The sequence below is a fragment of the Dermacentor silvarum genome, chromosome 2 (assembly GCF_013339745.2).
Source record: "Dermacentor silvarum isolate Dsil-2018 chromosome 2, BIME_Dsil_1.4, whole genome shotgun sequence".
Lineage (NCBI taxonomy): Eukaryota > Metazoa > Arthropoda > Arachnida > Ixodida > Ixodidae > Dermacentor > Dermacentor silvarum.
In genome coordinates this window covers 31,686,186-31,708,453 of record NC_051155.1, presented here as the reverse complement: position 1 = coordinate 31,708,453, position 22,268 = coordinate 31,686,186, and the positions used below count along the sequence as shown (strand labels likewise).

At 44.3% G+C, this 22,268-nt stretch overlaps 1 protein-coding gene and 1 long non-coding RNA gene across 4 annotated transcripts in view; one reads left to right on the top strand and one right to left on the bottom strand.

Annotated features, from left to right (window-relative positions):
- The window catches only part of LOC125942956 (uncharacterized), a 50,088-nt gene that overhangs the window by 4,423 nt on the left and 23,397 nt on the right, over nt 1–22,268 (bottom strand). Inside the window, exons 1-2 of one of the 2 annotated variants that reach the window (XR_007465443.1) lie at nt 3,903–4,058; nt 3,036–3,139 (exon numbers count right to left, since the gene is read on the bottom strand). The exons of the other annotated variant lie outside the window; for it this stretch is intronic. The gene's annotated coding sequence lies outside the window, so the exon portion shown is untranslated. Of the gene's footprint in view, nt 1–3,035; nt 3,140–3,902; nt 4,059–22,268 lie in introns of those variants that run through there. 2 annotated transcript variants of the gene reach the window in all.
- LOC125942957 (uncharacterized) lies at nt 5,248–14,071 on the top strand. 2 transcript variants are annotated; one of them, XR_007465445.1, is made up of 5 exons: nt 5,248–5,513; nt 6,843–7,017; nt 8,892–8,977; nt 11,644–11,720; nt 12,162–14,071. It is a non-coding gene; the product is annotated as an uncharacterized LOC125942957 (long non-coding RNA). The 2 variants fall into 2 exon arrangements; XR_007465444.1 differs by having other exon boundaries at nt 6,840–7,017.

Genomic DNA, 22,268 nt, shown 5'->3' with positions numbered 1-22,268 from the left:
AAAAAGGACGTGTATCCCCTACCTCGGATTGATGACGCCCTTGACTGCCTCCACGGTGCTCGCTATTTCTCCTCTATTGACCTTCGCTCCGGCTACTGGCAGATTGCCGTGGACGATCTAGACCGCGAGAAGACTGCTTTTGTAACACCCGACGGTCTTTATCAATTCAAAGTGATGCCTTTCGGTCTATGTAATGCTCCTGCCACTTTTGAACGCATGATGGACTCCCTTCTTCATGGCTTCAAATGGTCCACGTGCCTGTGCTACTTAGACGACGTTATAGTATTCTCCCCAACGTTCGCTACACACTTGGAGCGCCTCTCAGCAGTCCTGGACGTTTTTCGTCGAGCCGGTCTACAACTCAACGCATCGAAGTGCCAATTCGGCCGTCGCCAGATTACTGTCCTTGGACATCTCGTTGACGCGCACGGAGTGCAACCAGACCCAGGCAAGATCCATGCTGTTACGCACTTCCCTGTTCCGAAGTGTGTCAAAGATGTGCGGAGCTTCGTCGGCCTGTGTTCGTACTTCCGCCGTTTCGTGAAAAATTTCGCGGCAATAGCACGACCACTAACAGAGCTTTTGAAAAAAGACACTCCTTTCCAGTGGGGCGATAACGAGGCCTCTGCGTTCTCGCATCTAATCGACCTCCTCACAACGCCTCCCGTTCTGGCCCACTTCGATCCTTCTGCGCCTACCGAAGTCCGTACTGATGCCAGCGGCCACGGAATTGGCGCGGTACTGGCACAACGCCAGCGCGGCAGCGACCGTGTTATCGCTTACGCCAGCAGGCTCCTTTCACCCTCCGAGCGCAACTATTCCATCACTGAGCGTGAGTGTCTGGCCCTAGTTTGGGCGGTTGCGAAGTTCCGTCCATACTTATATGGCAGGCCCTTTTCCGTTGTTACAGACCACCACGCGCTTTGCTGGTTATGCTCACTGAAAGATCCTACAGGAAGACTTGGTCGCTGGGCCTTACGCCTCCAAGAATATTCGTATACTGTTACCTACAAATCCGGCCGACTACACAAGGATGCTGACTGCCTGTCTCGCTACCCGGTAGACGAGCCTGACGACGCCGACAGTAGTAACGCCAACGGCATTTTCTCTGTGTCTGACTTCGCTAACATCGCCGATGAGCAGTACCGGGACCTTTCGCTGCGAGCACTCATCGAGCGTCTGCGCTCTACACCTACCGACGCCTCCGTTCGCCGATATGTCCTCCACGGCGGCATTCTGTACCGAAGGAACTTCGTCCCTGATGGATCTGATCTTCTTGTCGTGCCAAAACATCTACGACGCACTGTGCTCTTTGAGATGCATGACGCACCCACTGCAGACCATCTTGGGGTAACCCGCACGTACGACCGCATCCGGCGCCGCTTCTATTGGCCTGGTCTCGCTCGCTCCGTCCGACGCTATGTTGCTGCCTGTGATCCCTGCCAGCGTCGGAAAACACCTCAGGTGCTACCTGCTGGTCATCTCCAGCCGATCACCGTCCCTGTGGAACCGTTCTTTCGTGTTGGATTAGACCTCCTCGGCCCCTTTCCCACGTCATCTTCGGGGAACAAATGGGTAGCCGTCGCAACTGATTACGCCACCCGATACGCTATCACGCGGGCTCTCCCTACCAGTTGCGCCACTGACGTCGCGGACTTTCTCTTGCGTGACATTATCTTGGTTCATGGCGCCCCGCGACAGCTGCTTACTGACCGTGGTCGCAACTTCCTGTCGAAAGTTATCGCCGACATTGTGCGTTCCTGCTCCACTCAACACAAGCTGACTACCTCATACCATCCTCAAACGAATGGCCTGACGGAGCGGTTAAACCGTACCCTTACCGATATGCTGTCGAAGTACGTTTCCAAGGACCACCACGACTGGGACATTGCCCTTCCTTACGTCACATTTGCGTACAATTATTCCCGGCACGACACCGCCGGATTTTCTCCATTTTATTTACTGTACGGTCGCGAACCGACCTTGCCCCTTGATACGGCACTTCCTCCTGCTGCGATCTCAACAAGCGAGTATGCGCGCGACGCCATCGCCCTCGCCGACCATGCACGCCAGCTTGCCCGTGCTCGACTGACGGCCTCGCAAACCACTCAGCAGCGTCAGTACAACGCCCGCCACCGTGACGTGCAGTTTTCGCCTGGTGCGCTCGTGCTCCTGTGGTCGCCCTCTCGTCACATCGGGCTTTCAGAGAAGCTCCTTTCGCGATACACTGGGCCCTACCGCGTGCTACGCCAGGTGACGCCTGTGACGTATGAAATTGAACCTGTGAGTTCGACCTCGCCGTCTACTCTGGCATCTAGTGATGTCATGCACGTCAGTAGGCTCAAGGCCTACTACAGTGCTTCAGAGTCCGGCCTTTAATCGCTCCGGGACGGCGCTTTTGCCGCCGGGGGTAGTGCTACGGAACAGTATTTGCCTTGACGAAGAGGCGAGCAGTGTGAAGATGACGACGAAGATTAGAGGCTACTGCGGGCTGTGGCTTCTTGGCCAAGTGCGGCGCATTTCTTTGTAAATATACTTGTATATAGCTTTTCGTCTGCGTCTTCCTACGTAACAATATTAATGATAAACAATGGTGTGCACACTACGTGCTTAGACTTGTGACATATGTGGCAAGCTACACTACAAATTCTTACATGCACAGGTAACTGCATGAGCTTGCAGCACAAACAGGAAAAATATTGAAATCAATGCAACAGCATAGGAAACAGTTTTAAGACAATAAAACCAAACTAAAAAGCGATAAACATACTGTGTACTAAACAAAAATAAAATTTATGTTGCAGCCAAACAATTTATGCAGGAAAAAATATTAAACATCAGGACATGTTAGGTCTAGTTTTATACAGAACATGATAATGTGTGCATAATCTTTACGCACACATGTGAGTAAGTTGAATACAGTTGCATAAATATTTATCCTCTTTAGTAAACTGCATAAACTAATGTGTCGCTAAACTGAACCATGAATGATACCAAGATCCAACTTTTTTGGAACATGTACATTTCATACATACCTGACATGAGCATCCAGCCATGCTGCTGCAGGCACTCGTATGGGGTCTGCATTTCTGGGGGCTCCTCCTTTTAGTGGACACTGTTGCGGGCCAAGGCCTCGCCACTACAAAATGAGTTGTGTTAGCTTATAGCAGTGGAGCAATAAAGCTGTCATATCGTAAACACATGCAAGGAGCACCTAAAATAGTCACGAAAACAATGTCTGCACTAGTACATGATGGCAAGAGAGCAAAGGGTTGAAATTATTGAATGGCTTGATAATATGGACCTCTTCATCAAAGTAAATTTTTGGGCACGTCGCAACTGCACATTACAATGTATTTTAAAATTTTTTTAGAGAGTCGTTTTTTTATTACTTAGATTAAGCAACTTTCCCCTACCATGTTTATTTATGTGAAAGTTATGTCAGCACAGCTTGTCATGAAAAGAAAGCTATACTAGTAAGTAGCAAGCTGTGATTGGCTTACATTTTTTTCCTGCTGCTCGTAAGCCTAAAACCTCGTAAGCGGAGATTACCCACAACGTCGAAGCATTTATAAGCAAGGAAACGTCATTGAAAGAATAGGTGAAGAGGCAGGTGGATCGTTACTATGCAACTGCAGCAGAAAAACGGGAGCTCACGCACAGGTGCACAAGATGATTTCCGAACGTAATCTATCTCAGCGGAAGAAAACGCTCATCAGAATTATCAATTCCGCATTGTGGCAACAAATTTGCGTAACTAAATTCTGACAACCAGTGCGCCGCAAGCAGCAGCACAGATTTCACTGTTGCTGTGGGTGTTCTATTTCCTACGTCCGCAAGGCACTCTATGCACACGATAAGCACGCACAACACATGTGTAGTTAGCAACTACGATTGCTTACCTTTTGAACAGTACGATGAAATCGAAAAGAACTCTCCGAGTTGCCAGTGCTGCGTCGACGATGTTGATCCAGCATACATGCCGTTGCGTAATGGACGAGCTGAGGCACGCTAATAATATGCATTATTTCATCGCGACGTCCACAAAACTTTTCACGACCACCCAAGACAAAGGGAACACACTCCACGGCATGAAAATCGTTGGTCCACATTTGCCTGGCGCGCCACGCATACACTCTTAAAAAAAAGAGAGTCAAAAGAGAGTCACGACTACCTCGACTCTCTTTTTTCAGACGCTGACTACCTTTTCTTCCAAAGGTAGTCACGAAACGAAGTCGGGACTCGCGCATGAAATGGAGGACTCCCATGAAGGGAGTCAGTGATAAGCACCTTATCCAATCAACCAATGTGGATTCATTGTATCACTCAATGAAATAGTTGGTTGACTATACCAAAGAAAACAACACAATGCAGGTTAACTATAGGCGCAAAAAGTAAAACGCATTTCATGCAGTGCTTCATTACTGAATTATCAACATAGCAAGAAATGCAAATTGTTTTTTTTTAATATTCAGTAAGAAATCACAGAAGCAGGATGGCACAACGCCAACTTGATAGTGAAAACACTGGATGGTATTTATATACAGCGCGGTTTACATACATATCTGTTTTGTATTTAAAGATTCCTCAAGGGAAGCAATAAGGGGCGGAAGTACATAAATATTGATTTAACATGCATAGAATAAAAAAAGGAATGAAAATATAACATGAATAGACACTCAATGTCAATGAAAAACAAACTATGAAGTCCACCAAGTTGCACGCGGAACTCATCATTCACTGAAGCTGATGGAGCGTACCGAGTAGAGGTGCACAGCTATTTGTGTCGCCTCCTAGTAAACACGATTAATTCGGGTCGTGTACCAGTGAGCAAAAATAATAATTAGCAATTGAAGGTTGTTTCTCTAATTATCTTTGCAACACATCTTTATTTATGTTTACCACAATGTTGTAAATAAAACAAAATAATATATAAAAAAACCAGTCATGGGTCTTATGACCCCTTCTAGCCTGCTAAAGCATAGCCTCTGAGAACTGTTTCAAACGCAGCGGTGACGGCGTAAGTAAAATGGGCTTGCAGTACAGAAAAAAAGCACAACCTTCGAGACTCACAATTACTTTCACGGTCGTTTGCGGTTTTGATGCTAGTAGTACAGTGGTTGGTTTGTGGCTTTCGCATTTACTTTTGACTTTGGATACGCAACTGTGAAAAGCTCGGCAGCAGTAGCAGCGGTTACTCCTCAGAATCCGAAACCACGGCGGCGGTTCTTTATTCCATGATGGCGGCAAGCCTGCGACCGTCGAAACGCGAGTGGGATTTTCCTCTTGCGTCCGTTGCGCCTGTGATACCCGACAACTGTAGCAGCATGTCATCTGATCCGACTTCAACTGAAGGCTCGCCGACTGATGCGGAAGCAGTTTACCTCGTTTCGCACGGGCCACCAAAGAAAATTGTGAAGTTCACAGGCGCCCGGAAGCTCGCCGACCTTCACGAAAGTGTGCGGATGGGTGGGTTCGCGCACCGGATGACATGCAACGATCTCCTAATACAGGTGAGCATGAAGGTTCTGCGTGTTATGGAGTGTAAAGATGATTTGGTCACTGTTTGGTTCGTATGGGCAAAATAGCAACAGTATGCGTAGCGGAAATGTCGAGCACGAGTAGTAACTGTTGAGTTGTTTCACGTTTACCTGACAGTCCGAGTGTTACGAAATTGCCCTATGTCACTTCACTGTGCTGCCAATTACAAATATTTTCGGCTCGTCGCTGACATTGACACGTGAAGCGCATACTTGCCCTTAGGAACGCATCGTTGCTCAACTTAAGTTTTTGCCTAGGGGAGAACTGGAAAGGAAACTAAACGTTTTCGGGACTTCCGTCTTCTGAAAACTTTTGCGGTGGGGTTACTACTGATTTGAGCTCAGGTGTGCAATCGCTACCCTATTAGATGGGGAAAGGTGAAGTACTAACAGCTTCAAACAATGTAATGGTGCTTTAGTTTGTGTAACCGGTCGTAGTATGCCATAATCTGCAAATTTCTGTAGCATTTAACCAATAAACAGACAAGACGAGTAAAACAGGAGTGTCGTCTGCCTTGTTATTTGTTTGCTGCAGTAATCCTGCAGTAATAAAGTTAAATTCAACCAACCCAGGAAAAACATTCATTGACATTTTCTGCAACAGGACTATGAAAACGTTGTGCAATCAACTATATGGTTCTATCTTTGGGAAATCATCTATTCCTATATACTGATTGTTGCTGGCATTGCTAAATAAGCTCAAACTTGTTTGCTCAATGTGTCCTGCACTTAGCTCACATATGGGCCGCAGGATTAGTGTTGTGCTGTGCTGTTATGGCTTTAAATAACAAACCTATTTGGGACACTACAGCAACCATAGAAAAAGGCTAAAAATTAATCAATGCCTGTTCAGTGTCCACTGGTTCAAACCTATTGATAAACCACAGGTGTATGCTTTCAGGTCAAAGATCGGTTCCCGTGCTATGTCAACATGAATGAAAGCACAGCAGTGCATGATGGGGCGTTGATTAACTTATTCGTCTCCCAAAGCCACTCTGAAGCATCAGAGGCACCAAAACAGCTGTATGCTTATCCGTATGTCTTATCCAATCTGTACTCGTTAACTCTGTATGACTAAAGTCTGTCATATGCTGGAAGGATAAAATAACGGTATTTGAGCAATACTTTAAAGGGGTCCTGAAACACTTTTCTAAGTAATCATAGAATATCATCACTATTAAATTACGTCACCTCAAAAATTTCCTCCCACAAAAGTTTTCGAATCCTTCAAGGACAAGTGAAGTTAGACATAATTATCGCACCGATAAGTGGTTTTTTGTCTCCTTTTATTTCCTCTAGCAGGCTGGAAGCTGCACAGGGGAGTTGGCAAGGGGGCACAAGGAAGCAATGCCCCGTTGCTGTCCTTAGGGTGAACGCAAGGCGGCTCGTGGCATCCGCAATTTCTACGCTGCGCTTTTCATCTCTGAAGCCATGCGCAGCAGCGTGCAGTCGTCATGTTCAGAAAAGCAGTGCAAAGGTGAAATGGCTGTTTTGTCTTTTTGAGGTCAAATACATATATATATATTTTGTTTATTTAACTCAAATGAGCAATAATGGTATTAATGAGAATGTTCTTGCGATCACGAAATCAGCCAATAGCTGTTGTGGGTCTAGCTGCTTGCGATGACACTGCATAACAACTATGCTTAAGTGAGAGCAAGCAATTTTTAACTGCTTTTGCACGAGATTGTGAATTCTCTGCTGCATGTCGTGTAATATTTTGTTCACATTCCCACAGGAGCCTCGTTAACAGAGTGGCAATGCTTTCTTACTATGCACAAAGTGTTTCAGGGCCGAATTAAAGCTTTGTTACTAATGAAAAGGCATTGAGAGGTTTAGATAGAAAGACAATGAGGTTAGCCAGTGTAGACTGGCTGCACTTGGGCTCGAAAAGTGCAATGTGCTCAATGCCTTCTGGGCTGAGAATGCTCTCGACCAGTGTCTAGAGCGTTCGGGTATTTTGAAAATTGTGGGTACAGCTGTTAAGGGGGAGGGGGGGTTAGACGTTGTTAGGCCCAAACCGTAAATTTCTGATTTTGCGTTGTACTGATAGCACATGTTTATAGCTTTCAAAAAATATAAAACACTTGGCTATATGCGACTTCTAAACCACTTATTTAATTCATTATATTTGTAGCGTCGACTGTAACGTGGGCATGACCTGTCGTCGAGACTTAAGATGATATGAAGTTTCCATCGTATAAAAACGTCTTGCATTAGACAGTACTTTTGGTTTTGGTTTGTGACTTTTTTTCTTTTTGTAATGCATTTTACAGCCCTTAGGGAGCTCTTTGTAGCTCTCATGCGTTCCTCTTGCTTTTGTTTATGTTGGTGTGTGCTTTTCGTAGGGCACGTCACATCTGTGAAGGACCTATTTCATGCCTTTTAGTGTTGCTGATGAGGAAAACACATACATTGATACGAAATTGAAAGTTTTATTGCAACCGCTGCCGTGAAAGCGTACTAAAGCATCTGGAGGTCACTCCTGTACATTTTTGTTTTTCCATGTGGATGCTATCAACAGACTCATGGTGGGTAAAAAAGCAATTTCAAGCTAAAGCTGAAGCATAACAGCACTGAAAGGACTGCAGAAAGAGAGGGAAAGACTACTGGTAAAGTTTAGTATGAAGATGACTAATTGTGGCATGTATTGATTAAGCAAGCAATTTGACACATCTATTCGCACATTTCTCAGAATGCGATGTTTCGACTTAGTCCCTTTTTCTAAAAAAGCAGCTGGGCGTTCGTGAACTAAATTTTGTGTACATGTCAGCTAGTGCCTCGTACAACTTTTCAACTGGAAGGAATATCTGCATGCTTATGGAACTTTAGAAAACAAATAAAATGCATGTCATATAGTGGCAATTAGTGACATGCTGTACACTCACGATAATTGATCAACAACTAGCTTAATCAGCCGCCCTACTAATTTCTTATAGAAGATGCTTCTTCAAATTGGTATTCATGGCTAATTTTCCCTTGTGTGCATTTCTTAGTAGTAAACTCATTTGAAGTAATAAAATTCTTTTATAATCTGTTTTGGTGAAAGTATTGTTAGAGTGTGAACTCTGGTCATCATCATCCGTTTATCTTGGCTATTGCAGGTCCAAAGGATATACTGTTACCCCTCTCCTGTGTCAAACCCATCCGATAAATTTTATAACCTCTGTCTCGTCATGCACCTAATGCTTTCATAGTGCAGTTAACCGAACAAATTCTCCCATCTGATGAATCACAGTTCACCTGCTGGATATTTCATGGAAATGGTTGCACTACAGTGCTGTTGCATATTGTTTTTTTTTTGTATATTGTTTTATGTAGAAGGTTTATGCACACTTTTGTAAACATCAGGTACCCGAATAAGCTGTACAACATTGCTGCAAGGTGCCTTGGTAAACCAGTACCCATCCCTGAGGAACAGATTGGACTCTGGCTATGTAAGAGCATTTCCTTGTAAATTTCCTTCATTTTGATTTCTTTGGCACATTTAAAGGTTAAAATATGCTGTCAAAGTCTTTCTTAGCACTTCGTAATGTTTATGGCCATTGTTTCTCGCAACTGTTCTCGTCTGTGTGCTTGTCATTGAGTATACATGCTGTGATCTATAAGCTTTGCAGCTTGACTAAATTTGAAGATGCCAACAGCAGCTCTGCATCTGAGGTGCAATACAGCCACCTTCTGTAAAATTAATTGCATGCTCAGCTAAATATACAATTGGTTGAACAATATATTTTGTACCTGTAGTCATTTATGCATAAAAATTCAATCAGTTATTTCTGTAACTATGATCACTAGCCTGATCTCACTTAAATGTTCCTGCTACAGGTTGAATTTTTTTCCGGCTGAGTTTGCTTTGTATATACAGAAAGTTTGTTTAAATTTGGAGGACACACACAGTCATGAGTGAAAGGAATAAAGTGATGTTGGTCACAAGCTATTTTTCAGCATTAATTAAGGAAGCCACAATGCTATTTGAATATGAAACTTATTCCCAGTGAATAGCTTCTGTTGACTGCCAAGGAACCGTGGAGTGCAGTACAGCAGCAGTATGGTAGCAATGTAAGATCTGCTCACAATTGATTGTTTACATGGTGTTGTATTGAAACGTGCTACTGAGTCACGAGAAAGCACAGCAGAAAGGAAACAGATGATACCATTTTTTTATTGTAGCTCGTTCATGCATTTCACTTCGACATGTATAATGAACTAGCCCCAAATTCAGGTGGAAACAGCGCTAAGGATACAAAGTGAAAGCACATTGAGGAAATTACACGTTGCACTGAGTATTTTTTCTATGCGTCCTCACATAATCCAAGTGTGTCCACCTGAATAGGAGTAACAAACTAGCAGATATGTTCACATTACCTTGGCCCATCCTTAAGCTTTCTGAAGTTAGCATTACATAATTCTAAGGAAACTATAACTTGAATCAGTGCCTGTATAGTATGTTTTTCAAATACGTAGTTATTGCTAGATTTTCTTAAACAAACAAAAAAGAACAATGTAATATAATGAGCAAGGTTTTCATGTTTGGTCCAACCATTGAAAGGCCAAGTGAACCACAGCGGAAATTAAATGTGGTTTTATTGAACTGTAGAAGTCATGAAAAAATATAAAAAAGATAACTTGCCACTGGTGGGAGCAAAACCCACATCTTGCAAATATAGCATGCAATAGTCTACTCATTGAGCTGTGGTAGTAGCTGTCCTCTCATTCACATTCTTGTGGATTTGTGTATGTGTACTAAATGTGGCCCAGCACCAAACTCATAATCATGGCAGAAGATGTGGCACATACTTTTACCTGCAACCATCACAAAGGGGATGACCCTTAGGAGCAGGCAGCAGGCCATCAGTGCATACAGTGCCATCTGCCTGCTCTTAAATGTCATGTACCACATGACGCCTACGGTTCAACGAACATGCTGCAGCGTCAGCCATGGCCTTGAGTGGTGCTAACAGTTCCAGGGCCATATCTAATAAACATAACAAATGCGGAATGAGGTGAATGGGAGAATAACCTCCATCGTGTTTAACTGATACAGGCTCACATGTGTAATGCATATGACGTGGGTTTGCCCCCACTGGTGGCAAGTTGTTTTTTGCCTACTTTCTTTTCCAATGTTTAGTTATTTTACATTTCAATAAACTCACATTTAATTTACCCTGTACTTTCCGTGGCCTAATTATCTGTTGGCTGCATACAGTCTTGATTAACAAAAGTCTGGCCCATTTGTTCCACCTATTCATGTTTGACCCACTTGCAGTACACTTCCATAAGCATCACCCATTAAATAGCCGAACACATCTTGCGAATATCCTTTTTTGTAGATAGCTATATGCAGTTAGCTGCTTATAGCTGTATATACCTACACAGGGGACCCTGATCATGAGAAGAAATTTACAGAAAAAAAAATTGGGTTAGAGTGCATATGGCAGGCATTGTCAAATGCTGACTGGGAGCTTACCACTGCCGTTGAAAAGTGTACAATCATTGCATTCTACCAGTGCTAACATATGGGCCAGAAACTTGGAGGTTAACAAAGCTCGAGAACAAGTTAAGGACCACACAAAGAGCGATGGAACGAAAAATGTTAGGCCTAACGTATCAGAGAGCAAACGGGGATAGCCGATATTCTAGTTGACATTAAGAGGAAGAAATGGAGCTGGGCAGGTCATGTAATGCGTAGGATGGATAACCGGTGGACCATTAGAGTTACAGAATGCATACCAAGAGAAAGGAAGCGCAGTCGAGGATGGCAGAAAACTAGGTGGGGTGATAAAGTTTGGAAATATGCAGGCGAAGGTTGGAATCGGCTAGCGCAAGACAGGGGTAATTGGAGATCGGAGGGAGAGGCCTTTGTCCTGCATTGGGGGACATTTATATAGACTGATGATGATGATATGCAGTTGCTATTTATTCACTACCCATTTAGCATTGAATTGTGCCACCGAAATTCCCTAAGTGGACTGATGTATGATTGTATGAATCTTATAAGCTGTTGCTGCTGGCAGTTTTATACTTGCTAGTTTACTTAATAATTACAAGCAGCGAAATTGGTCAGCAGCTGCAGCCCTTTCACTGCTGTAATTTTTCTCTTCAGATGCAAAAGGCGTGAGCGCCATCATGGTTCTACCATTTCTTGTCAATGAGCGAGGGGACGACATGTTCACAAAAATGGTTAGAACATTGAGCTGCTTACACGACCAAGTACACAGTGTCAGTATGAGGCAATTGTCAATATGTACAGGGCCCGGAATATTTCGCTGCGCCTGTTCAAAGAAAGGTTTTGCAAAGATCTTGCATATATGGTCTTGCAAAACCAAGTTATGAAAATTGAACTGCAGTTTATGGTAATCTTTTTTTTTGTAGCACAATAAAATGGGTACTTACTGCTTTTGAAGTAAAAGCTTAGAACTGTTCTAATTTTCTGGTAATATAACAAACCATTTTTGCCTACTTCAAACAGAAATTAGCAATTTTGGTCTTTTTCTCTGCGTGATTTTTCATTTCGGCAACACTTACCTAAAATAAAAGTCAGTTCTTTAAAACCTTGTCGCAGAGCAACCCGTATTGTTTTTGTGCACCAACAATTTATGTATTTATATGTTTGCTTTGCAGACGCCAGGACAGGAGTTTGCCCACCCCACATTGCTGTACACTGGCGACAACCGCATCTCTTCCAAGGCCCTGTGTGTGAAGTGTGGATATGTATGTGTAGATGTATTGGACTTCACTTCCGGTGTAACGGGGTTATTTTTATTTTCCATGTACTGGGGCTTTCAACATCGAATACATCAGCTCTGCGGAGCAGACACTCTCATTGCTGCAACACATGATTGAAACGAAAACGACAAAACTAGGCACCAAGTCCCAACAACTTTAATAGCACGGTTAACTGCTACAACTAACAAAATCACAGCCAGTACTGAGCAGGCTGAGAAATCTGACTAAGCTGCTAAAGTCGTCTTGAAATGCACCTTCCTGTATGCACTTAGCCTTTTTTGTTTCTTTTTTTTTAACGCTCAGGCTATTTTGGTGTTCGTAGCCTTGGATTATGCAGCTGAGTAATACTGCCAATAGCTAGTCAAACCTCGAAAACTTTATTGTGTTTAAATGTTATTCATAGTTTTTGTATTATGGGACATAAAGCAAACACTCACCAATAATATTTTAAAAAATAGTGAAATTGCAAGAAATTGTATTTCGGAGCCAGTATGGGTCCTTTGTTCCCAAATGACAGCAGAGGCAATGGTTTGGTTCTGTACAGGTGAGATGGCGGAGAGCGCATGCATAGATGACAGGCAGATTATCGTGTGACCTTCCTATCGCTTAGCACGTCATCTGAATATGCAGTGTTTTTAGTAGTAATTGCATCGCTAATATTGCAGTGGCAATTATGGATGCCTAGTGCTAGTGTATAGAAGGCCCTGTTTTCTCTTGGTGTTCGGATAATGCGTCGGAAATAAGGTTGCTTTTAAAGAGCTAGTGCTTATCCTGCTTTGGGTGCTTCTTAACGTTGCCAGATTGACAGTGAATTACATTTTTTGCATGTGAATATGTACATGGAGCCAAGTTCAATCTTCCAAAGGGGTCCTTCATGTACACCATCTTCATGTTCATCACATAGCTTGCTGGAAGGGACATGTGCCACCCAACCATTGCAGTCATTCAACACTCTGGCAAAAGTCTCGCTCATGCCACATGCATACAGGATGGTAGCACGCTTGCTTTTCTTGCTTACCACTTAGCGGATGGGTGCTGAGGCACGATGTTCTTGCTCACTTGGCAGTTTTAGCGGCTGGCCATTACATTGCGTGTCATTTAGCATCAAGATCAACTCTGCTTTTTGCCTTGTATGACTTGAGCAAAGACCGAAAAGGGACGTTACTAGTGATGAGGCGGCCAACCTTTGTGGCCCTTGTGGTGTACAGAAAGAACATCTAGGTATTTTGACATGTGTGGGTTTGCGATGAACCCTCGTGGCAAGGCCATTGGTGATTCGTTCCTTGAGAACATCAATGGATGCAGTGTACCTCTTCTCTCAGGCTCTTCGTGTGCTGTAAACTGATGCTTTCCTTACAAAGTTAAGTGCTTTTTGTGATTGCTATATGTACTATCACTAAAGGTCACTGTGATGTGCGCATATTTTATTGAATAAAATTTGTACATGTTTTAACTGTTGTGTTGTTCTTTCAGATCTGAACCGAAGCAGATCGAAATTTGATGCAAACACGGAGGCAGTGCTAATGGAAACATTTAGAGGTGAGACAGCAGTCTTTTTTTGAGAAATTGGATGATAGGATGGCCAAGAAGTAGCACTTTTGAAACATAATGTGATGTACTTACTATGCAAGCTACACATGGATTTTTAAGTGGTATTATTCGTCATGCCCTGTTTTACATTTATCTGGTCTTTAGGCATATTTATTTTCTTCTACTGGCATCGATGTTGCATCATTGCTTTGATATGGTGAAATTTTAAATTTGTCGTTAATTATCAATATTGAAATTTAATTATTCTGCCCATGTATGCCTCCATGGCATATTGAAATAAACAAGCCCTTTGTCATGGCAAAGAAATAACATTCTTGTTCAAGAAATAAATTTTTTTCTCAAATACCTGAAACGCTATATTACATAACATTGGACATATTAGCGCTGTTCAGTTTGCCTTGTACACCACATCCCCCCCCCCCACAAAAAAAACATGCTGGATGTTGCAACTGACTCAAGGTTGGCCATTGATTCCAATTTAGCAAATCAGATTGCTGTCTTCTGTTTTTACCAGGTATGATGCTGATACATTTGAGGTTATTACATATGATAGTGAAATTTTGGCTCTTGGTGTTTAACTCTTTGTGATGCTATGTGCTAACTGTTTTTTTCGTTGTCGCCTTAAAAAAGACAAGTCCACTTGTCGAAACGTTGGCTCCTGCTTTCATCTTGTTCTCATTTTGCTCAGTGTTCTTTTAGTTGTTTATAGTTTTGCAGTTTATTATAACATCTAATGGTGGCTGAGAGCTGCTGAATAGCTACGCGTTTGTTGCTTACACAAATTAAAATCTATATGTAGCGAGCTTCCATATTAGCTTAGAGATATTCATTTGACTCCCCAGACAGAGGTCACAGCAGCTGCTGTGAAGGGTCTGGTTGAGTACCAGGAGCTAGTTTCACCAATTCTTACCATGGTAGTCATGTACACCACCATTGTCAGTCAATTGACTACCCTAGGAAGGGTCATGGTTGCCATTGCAAAGGGGTTCCATTGACTACCAAGAGGTACTTGCATCGACCACTAAGGTAGTCGCATCAACTCTTGCCATGGTAGTCATGTACACCACCATTGTTTGTCAGTTGTCAAATGACTACCCTAGGAAGGGTCATTGTTGCCATTGCAAAGGGGTTCGGCTGACTACCAAGAGCTACTCGCGTGGACCACTGAGGTAGTCGCATTAACTCCTGCTTTGGGAGTAATACATACTCCTCAGTGCTCCTTGAGGGAGAGAGTCACCGGTACTGCAAGAGAGTCGCCGGTACTGTAATTACAAGAGAGTCTATGTTACCACCCAAAAAGTGGTCATATGTGTGACGAGCAGATACACCTCAAAAAGAGTCGCTTGAGACTACCTTTTTTTTAAGAGTGTAATGTTGCGGCGGTGCACAGTAACCAGCGGCATGACTTGCAAAGCAAGACGAAATATTTAGTACCAGTAAGTATTTCCCTCCCCACCCCGCTGGAGCGTGTGCGTCAGCAGGCGTTCGGCGTGTTGCGACACCACGTACCGCACGCAGCACACGAGGGTTGGATTCTTCCGCGTCTAACGGTGAGCGGCTTAGCTGGGCCCGGGGAAAAGGGGATCCTGGGGGTTGAGCTAATGCTGAATGCTTGGACCTTTATGGCGTCTCGGCGGCGGCAACACACCCCTTTGACCTCAGCTTCACGCAGACGGCACTCCCGGACTGACCCATCCTCCAGAAATCGGTAGTTGCCTTTTCCTATCCTCATCTGCAACCTTCGTCTCTCTCTCTCACTTTCAATCTTTACTGTCTTCTCCCCTCTTCTATGTAACTTCCAATATTCATGGCAGCGAGGCTTAACCCTGTGTTCATATTCATATTCGGTTGTAGTGGTGACGTACAGCTGGCATCTGCGGGACCTGTGTTTACATGCCATGCAGCGCCCCTTTGTAGGACTCCACGGTGTGTGGCTGGCGTTGCTGCCGAAAACTACACATTCACCTATGGCTAGTCCTTTGCCCCCACTCCCTGATCGCCCTCAGAAAATAGGGCGCACCGATAAAGTCTTCCAGTTTTGGGTCACCTAAGATAAACATTACCCCGATTTCATGTGACCCACTCTGAAAAACCAGACAACCAGTGCGAACAATTTAACCTTTCCTAGTTCCAAAGTCTCTGAGTGAAGTTTTTGGTCCAGGTTATAAAGCATGGAGAATGGTGAGCGGTGATCTCCTCTTGGAGCTCCGAGACCAGAAACAATATGAAAAACTGTCCAATCTAGCGTCATTTGGAGATGCCCAAGTAACCGTAACCCCGCACCGTACTATGAATACCACCCGCGACGCTATCTCAGGTGATGATCTGTTGGGATAAACCCTGGAGGGTTTCAGTGAGCAGAACGTCACCAACGTTAAGCGAATTAAGATGAGGCGTGACGGCAAAGAAATCCAGACCAAGCACCTGATACTTACTTTCAACTCAAGTGGTCTGCCCGAGTCCATCGAGGCTTGGTACATCAAGCTTCGTGTTAGGCCATACGTGCCAAATCCTATCCGATGTTTCAAATGCCAGCGATTCGTCCATAGTTCATAGAACTGCCCAGGCCGCCAAACTTGTGCGAAATGCAGTGCTCCAGAACACTCCTCTGAGTCTAGTAAACATTTTCTACATTATCTTAACTGTTATGGGGAGCACGCCGTATAGTCGCGGTCGTTCCCATTGCGGAAAAAATAAAAGGAAATCGTGACAATTAAAGTGAAAAAAAATTAGTAAAATATAACATTCAAGGAGGCACGCAGGCGCACATCGTACTTGCCAAAAACCATCTTTGAAGAATGGGCGCATAAGGGGGCAGCGCCACAACGGCCTCTGGCGGCTGTCTGGCACACGCGCAGTGAGCTGGCGGTGACGCCATCCGCCCCCTCGGCCGGTGCAGCCGGTGCTGCTCCGCCCTCTAAAAAGGGCCCATCAACCTTCCGGCTGGTGGGCTCCAAGGTCTCGTCTTTTGAGCCAAGGCTCTCAAACCAAACACAGCGCTCGCAATAGTCCGTGTCTAGTGCCTCGCAAGAGGACATAGACACAACACAGAGCGTGAGGGCGCAGCCAGCGCCTAAGGAGCGGCACGATTCTATGAACCGCTCCAGAATAGAAAACGCTCGTGTCACGGCGCCTGGAAAGGACCCGTGAGCTAACTTTGTATCCGTGAACGCACAGCATAAACACTATCCACATGAACACACAAATCCTACTATGGAATGTGAGTGGACTTCTCCATAATCTCGATGATATCACAAAACTCCTCCATAAATATAAGCCAAAAGTGCTTTGTGTTCAGGAAACATAACTAAAACCCACACAAACTTGCTCAGACAGTATGGTATCTTCCGGAAGGACCATGAAGACGCTGTTACCCCGTCCGGTGGTGCAGCAATAGTTGTAGACAAGTCTGTTTGTTGGCAGAATCTTTCTCTTCAGAGGCCACTTGAGGCGGTGTGTGTGCGAACGATTGTCTTCAACGAATTAATAACAGTCGGTTGCACTTACATACCTTCTCATTACCAACATAGCAAAACAGATTTCTACAAGCGGATTGACCAGCTCCCGGAGCCATATATTATCGCTGGTGATTTCAATGCTCAGAGCACTTTGTGGGGATACTCGCAGTGGGATGCCAAGGGTCGGCTTATAGAGAACTTTCTGGTAACCTCTGGTGCGTATCTCTAACAAAATAGAGCCCACCTATAATAATATCCGCAACAAGTCATTTTCTTTATAGATTTACCGATAGGCACTGCGACCCTTCTTTCTTGTATAGACTGGAATGTCGTTAAGAATCCATTTGGGAGCTACCACTTTCCTGTGACGCTGACCTTGATACAGGAACATGACAGTTATCCCCACGCCCCCCGTTGGAAAATAACATCAGCTGACTGGAAACGTCTTAATGGGTCAACGTACTTTTCACAAGATTTTATCAACGATTTTAGTATTTATGACGCAGTAGCGTATTTTACTGGTTTTACACTAGACGCAGCTAAAAATTGATTCCACAAACAATAGGCCTCTCATGTAAAAGAATGGCACGAAAGAAACAAAACAAAGCGTGGGGCGTACTGCGTCGCTCCCCGACTGAGGAAAATCTTATAGAATTTAAACTGCTAAAATAACAGAGAAGGCTTACGCGGCGACAGGCAAGGAAGGCTAGCTGGGAGAGGTTTCTCTCTGGCATAACATCCTACACTCGAGAGTCTAAAGTATGGAACGACCTAAGAAATCTAAAGGGGCAGCAAATCCACCCGTTGCCTTTAGTTGCCAACCGAGGGAATACCTTGGAAGACCAGACCAGCGCTCTGGGCGAATACTTCGAGCGTGTATCAAGCTGCATGTGTTATTCAAAATCATTCCTTAAATATAAATAATAGCTGAACTCAAGTCACCGGATTGTAAATGCCGATATGAACCATACAACTGTATTTTTATTATTGCCGAGCTGAGAGCTTCCTTGAGCGTATCCAGTAGCTCTGCACCGGGAGCTGACAGAATCATGTATGACATGATAAAAAACCTACACACTGACACACAGATGACACTTCTGGACTTATAAACTTTATCTGGGCTGCCGTATACCTTCCATCCTCACGGAACGAAGCTATTGTTATTCCGGTTTTGAAGCTTCGTAAAGACTTTTCCTCGCCGCAAGTTACGGCCCGATAGCTCTCACGAAATACCTATGTAAGCTTTTTGAAAAAATTATTGATCGCCGACCTATACATTTCCTTGAGCTGAACAATACGCTTGATCCAAATCCGTGTGGCTTCAAAGAAGGGCGGTCCGCAACTAATCATCTTGTGCGCATTGAAGGAAATATCCGTGACACCATTAAATTTGTACATAAACAGTTTTTCTTGACGACATTCTTCGATATGAAAAAGGCATACGACAACTTGGCGATAGGGAATTTTGCGAGACTTGTCGGGCATAGGCATTCGTGGAAATATAGTAAACATAATAGAAAGCTACTTGGCTAACCGCACCTTCCGTGTGAAATCGAAAACGTATTGTCGCGTCAATTTACACCGGAAACGTGTGTACCCGAAGTAAATGTGCTCGGCTGCACACTGTTTATCGTGAAGATGAACACGCTTCGTGATTCATTACCACCAGCTATTTTTTATTCCGTCTATGCAAAAGGCCAAAAAGGCCCTTCTGCAGTTCGTGAAGAGTACTGGATTGTACGAACGCTTGTGACAGCGGAGATTCTTCTTTAACTGTTTCAGCGAATGACTATTTTTTCTTTTCTCTCCTGATCTATTCTTCCCCTTTTCCCCTCCCCAAGTGTAGGGTAGTCAACCGGGCACGTCCTTGGTTAGCCTCCCAACCTTTCCCTCTTAATTTCTCTCTCTCTCTCTCTTATTCCGTCTACGTAAACGACATACGAATAGGTTTCAAACCCTGCAACCTTACAGTGTGTGAGCAATAAATTCCTGTGAACAAAGAGCACAAATTTTTAGGCATTGTACTTGACTCTACACTTACTTTCATTCCATACACACACACCTCACGCACAACTTTTTACTCACAAAAGTAGACCCACCAATGTGCGACAATTGCCAAGAACCACTCACAGTGATGCACATTTTACTGACCTGTAAACATATCGAAACACAGAGACGAAACCTTTTGCAGAGCTTATACAAGTTACACATACCGTTACACCCTGCCTTAGTTTTAGGAGATGATGCACTAGTGCCATTACCAGACCTTTTTAATTTCTAGAAGATACCGGCTATTTAAACAGGCTATAGGACGAACACAGCCTTTGCTGTTTTTAAATTTTTATTCATAACACCTTGTGTTTGGCGCAGCAGAGCCTTAGTCGCTTTTGCGCGACTAACCCCAATTAACTATAAAATGTCTCAAGGTGAAATGGCTAAAAACATGAACTTACTGAAAATTTTATCTCAAACAACATGGGCAGCGACAGGAAGTGTTTAATGAATCTTTACAAGAGTCTAATTCGATCACAATTGGACTATGGTGCCGTGGTATATCACTCTGCCGCCCCTAGTGCGCTAAAGATGCTAGATCCCGTCCCCCATCTAGGTATCCGCCTGGTCACTGGCGCTTGCAGAACAAGGCGTATTGAAAGTTTATATGTCGAATCAAATGAGTGGTCACTCCATTTGCAGAGGACATCAGGCTCACATATTTTCTCAATGTTCACTTTAACCATAAGCATCCGTGTTCTGATATCATTAGCGATATGACGTGTGATACACTTTTTCGTAATCGTCCCTCTGTAGGACAGCCTTTCTCAATGCATGCCAGGGAGCTTGGTGAAGAAATGGATTCCCCACTCCTCAAACATCGCTTAATACTTTCAGCTAAGCTGTTACCACCTTGAGAGTGGCAGGTAGTAGAATCTGATAGAGCCCTTGTATAAATTACAAAGCACGCTTCGGAGGTCGGCATCCGAATGCATTTCATAGAACTCCAGCCCAAGTACTCGTGCACTGAATTTTACACAGACAATTCTAAGTCACATGCCGGCGTATCTTATGCAGCCTTCGGTCCATGCTTGTCACTATTTTAAGCTGTAAAGCATATAAAGAAATCAAAACTTCAAAAACTGTTACATTTACAGACTCCCATAGCGTCGTAAAAGCCTTGAAGTCACTCTGTAAACACAAAATACCTGTACTCATTGAGCTCTATTCGGCTCTACGTAGAGCGTATCTAACCAGCATGTCATATGCTGGGTGTCTGGCCATAGAGGTATTGAGGGTTATGCGCTGGCACAGGAAATGTCCACATCAGTTACATCGCACGCTATTAAACCTACAGCTGCTGTTCCTTCAACAAGTTTGAAGCCTTTCTTGCGAAAGAAACTGCGAAGCCACAGGCAATGCCTGTGGGATGCTTGAAGAAATAATATGCTCTTGTTGATTAAGCCAAAGATAGGTTTCTGGACCTTCGCAACGAAGACATGACGAACTTATGCCCTAATCTGTCGTCTCAGAATAGGATACACACATGGCACCCACAGTTTTTGGCTGACCGACGATGAACCACCAGCCTGTGTACATGTGCTGAGAAGCTGACCGTCCTCCACATCCTCCTGGAATATAGGCAAGCCGAAGCAGAGAGAAGAACATTTCCCTGTAGCATACCGCTATCATATCCCTCTGCATCCCACATAGGCGTAACTACCGGCGGGGGGGGGCACTTGTTCCCCCACCCCCTGTCAGAAGTGTGGGGGCAAGTATGCCATTTGCCCCTCCACCCCACTTTTGCAAGCGGACACTTTCGAAGAAAAACAGCAGCAGCAACATTTAATTTCTTCTTTTCGGTGACGGAAGCCACTTGCCAATCAATACTGTATTTTTTCTGAGGCTCTGCCGGTGCGTTTGACACCGTGTACCCTTTGGCTACGTCACTGAGGTGCTGTTGTGGTCTTTAAATTCCAGTTCCGTCTTACAGCCTGCCTGACGGTCTTGTCCCGAAATTTGTAGACGATGCCAGGGTATTTCTTTTTCGGAGCGGTCTTTGACTCTGACGAGTTGCTGCGTTAGTTCGCTTTTATAGATGTGGCAGATTCGCACTTCATAATCTTTGAAAATCCTGGATTTGACTCGCTCACCCTTCGTGCGTAAAGATGTAAAACCCGCTTCCTTGTTGTTCTTGCTCTGGCAGGAGGGTTAGCAGCACGCCTTTGCAACAGCAGTAGAGCATAAGCGGAATGCGAAATATATAGGCAAAACTGGGAACTTAAAAAGTCACAGGCCTGCGCGGGACACGCAGCACAGTCACAGCGTAAGCTGGTCGAGCGGCTCAAGAGTAGCTAGAATTTGGGCACCACACAACAGGGTCTTCGCGGCAGTCTGTTCGCCTTGTTTTGACGAGAACGATCTGAACTGTCCACCCAGCGTCGACGGTGAGCTGCGGCTTGTAATGCTCTCTGCACAGCAGTCTGCTAAGCCCGATCAAGCCTTATAAGTGCAACTTACATGTTGCACATAAGAAGATGGCGCCACCATGTTAACGGAAATTGGGGGTCGCGTTTTTTTTGTTGTTGTTGCGCCCTCGTCTGAACCCAATTGACCGGACTCGGGGACCCCTCCCTGAGGTATACGCAAACGCATTTCGTCATTCGGCATGTATATAAAGACCGCCATGCACCTCGTTCATGTGAACAAGGCACTCGCATTGGGTGTAAAAGTGCCAAAAACATTCTCGTTTTTCTTTTTGATTTTGGTTCGCCGAGTGCTCGTTTTCTTCAACCATGTCGCAATTTTTATGAGTTATACACGGCACTTCGGTGTCTTTCCCGGTATGCTCGGCAAAGTATGGGAGGAATCTGTTTACATTTCCTCCGAAGTATGAAGCAATGTTCCAAGTGATGAGCGATAAATGTTTATTCTGTGAGGTTCATTACAGCCTTTGTAGAAATTTACTCCTTAGAGTATTCCAGGGTGTGAATACTGCCAC